The sequence below is a fragment of the Pygoscelis adeliae genome, unplaced genomic scaffold, assembly GCF_000699105.1.
Source record: "Pygoscelis adeliae isolate BGI_AS28 unplaced genomic scaffold, ASM69910v1 Scaffold212, whole genome shotgun sequence".
Taxonomy (NCBI): Eukaryota; Metazoa; Chordata; class Aves; order Sphenisciformes; family Spheniscidae; genus Pygoscelis; species Pygoscelis adeliae.
Genome location: NW_008824235.1, coordinates 837,527 through 840,440, shown reverse-complemented (window position 1 = coordinate 840,440; position 2,914 = coordinate 837,527).

The window sequence follows — 2,914 nt, the reverse complement described above, 5'->3', positions numbered from 1 at the left end:
GGAGACGAGGGGAGGGCTCCGGCGGGGGGGCCACCCCCCCCCGCCGGTCGAGGCTTGTCTGCCTCGCAGGTCTCACCTGCGGGAAGCGGCAGCGCCCGTGGTTTTTGGTGGGGCGTACCTGTCCGTCGCCTCAGTGTCGGTGCTCCTTAACGGCGCGGTGCGGAACTTGGCGATGGGCGCAGCTTGCAGCGGTTTTCTGCTCTAACTTCAAAACCGCAAGGACTTGGGGATTGTAGAGATGTGATATGCCATGGTTTAGGGTTTTTTGAATTTCAAGTAGCTGAAAATAATCAAATGCCTTTCATTCTGTTTTTCTCTTAGCAAGTACAGTAAAGCCATTATCTGAGACAAGGTTTTGTTTTTCTTCTGAGGGCTTAGCCGTGGCTGCTCGGCGGTGTGGGGAGGCGAGCCGAGCGGAGCTCGCCGCTGAGGCTGATGAACGCACAATTATTTTACAAGGGAGGATCTTCTACTCGTAGACGAACCCAAACCACCAAGTTAATTTTAACTCCGTGGAGCACCGGGGTGTTGGGAGGGTGGAGTACTGGAGTAGTTTGTCGGATCATCATGTGAATAGAAAACTGAAATCTGAGCAAGGACTGCAGCCGCTGGCTTGAAGTCGGGCGAGGGAGATTCAGGGAGAAATTCTCAGTTTAAGGGGGTCTGAAAGTTGTATGCTAGTTCTCTGGAGGAATATGGAGAAGTATGTTGCTCATTTAATGTCACCGTCCTTGTCATTTATTGAAAGTCACCGAGAGTCAGTCAAAGGCCTGTAAAGGTTAATTGTATTCTTCATACAAAGGAATTTGCCCCCTTCCAAAGAACTAGATTTCTGAGGTCTTTTTTGAACTTGAGACAGTCATTATATTTCTCATTTAAATACCATGCAACTCTCACATTTTTAAATTTTCAGTTCCTACAGTTGCATTGCAGTTGCAAGTTTTTAAAAAGTCATCTTTATGTAGACGTAACTAAAAGATGTTAAAAAAACTAATAAATTGGAAAGCAAGCCATACATGAAGGTGATTATGAAGGTGCTTTGAATATGTTTAGATACATATAAAATGTTTTAGCAATATATTTGGCTTACTCAGTATAAATATAAATAAGCAACCATTTTTACATTTTATGTGAATAACTATGAAACTGTCCTTTTAGAAATACTTTTATCTCTTCTGTGATTTTCTTCCCCTGCATGTTAGACTAACGTAACTTTAGACATACCTGTCAATTGTTGTAGTGATAAGCAATACTTCAGAGCTTCAAACCTCTGCCACTTATGACGATAATCAAAATAAGACAAAATAATTCAACCGAGGGGAAAAAAAATATCTCTTTGAAGGTCAAGCTTCTATTTTTATAGAAGCTTGAACAGAGAAGTTGCCTCATTGTTATAGATTTGCTTGATCGATTTGTTGTGTAGTAGTATTTCAGGAACAACCTCTGATATTTGGAGATTATCCACATGCACTCAGGAAAAAGAACAACAAAATAGTGGGGGGAAAAAGGGCAATAATTTCATGATTATTAGCCTTATGCTTTTTGGTACGCGTTTTATTTTTAAGTGTATGGTTCTGTTAGCGATTATAGGCCTCCTTAAAGGCATATATTTACATGAAGAGGTTGAATAGAGTGAGTGATTTATGGATTAAAAGCCTAGGAATTATGGCACAGTGTGGAAGGATGCAAGGGAGCAGTTTGGTTTGTGCTTTGAACAGAGCTACAGTGGCAGGGATATCAGTGAAAAGAGCCTGGAAATAAGCAGAAGCAAGTACAAATCAGGTTGCCTTAGAAGTAAGGATGACAGTTTTAAATGTGAACCAGCTAGCATTGGGCATGTCTTGTGAGTGGTGAGTACAGAAATTAAAATGCTTTTGATGCCGGAAAAAAAAGGAGAAAATGCTAGATTGCAACAGTGAACTAAGATACTCTGTGTAAAGCATTCTAAATCACATGGGAAAATATAAAACTGATACTGGAGGACCAGAGAGGAGGAAGATTTAGTTAACAAGAGTGGACAATGAGAGTAGTTATTACAAAACTAACAGTTGGTACTGCCTCCTTAGTCTTTGGTGACAACTTTGTAATTTTTCAAAGTCTTTTTAGAGTTCAAAGATTGTGCATCTACTGCTCTGCAAAATATTCACCTGATGTGACGTTTCAGAATTTCCTTTACAAGCTCATTAAAATTTGTTAGTCTCTTGCCTGTAGACAAGGTTACATCTCATGGTTCAATAACAGTGTGTCTGCATGAGTGTGTTCATACAACATCTGTAAATATTACTGGATGCTGTAAAAATCATAATCAAAAGACTTACATGAAGAACTTGAGAGGTCACACACAATAAACTGGCATTTGTATTATGATTATAGAATTAGTTTTTTTTCTTGAGGTAATCCCTCAAGAGCATGTCATAAGAAAATAATTAGAACTACTACATGAAATAATTAAAGGCCAACTTCATCTTGAACTGGGGGACTAATGTAGCTTGAAAGAGAACAAAAAAATGAACTACCTTATCCTTGAATTGTTGACGTATCTAATATGACTTGCGGCAGGATTCTAATTCTGTCAGTTTTTTCAAGACACAGAGTAGAGCACTGAGAGCTAAAGTCCACCAGGTTCACTTCACAAAAATTGCTGCTCCCTCAGAATTTTCAGTTATTGTCAATGGTGAAATGTGTGTCAGAGGTTGAGGCTGTGTTTCAAGTAAATTGTCTCTCGAGACAAAATCCTGAATTAATGACTTAATAGAGTTGTTACATAAGAATATGCTAATTGGGCACAAATAAACATTTTCCCCATCCCCTTTTTTGCCTTACTGTAATCTGATTTTTGAAGGGATAAGCGCCTTTAGAGAATCAGGTTGCATCCCAGAAAAGAACAAACAATACTGTCCCTGTTAGAACACAT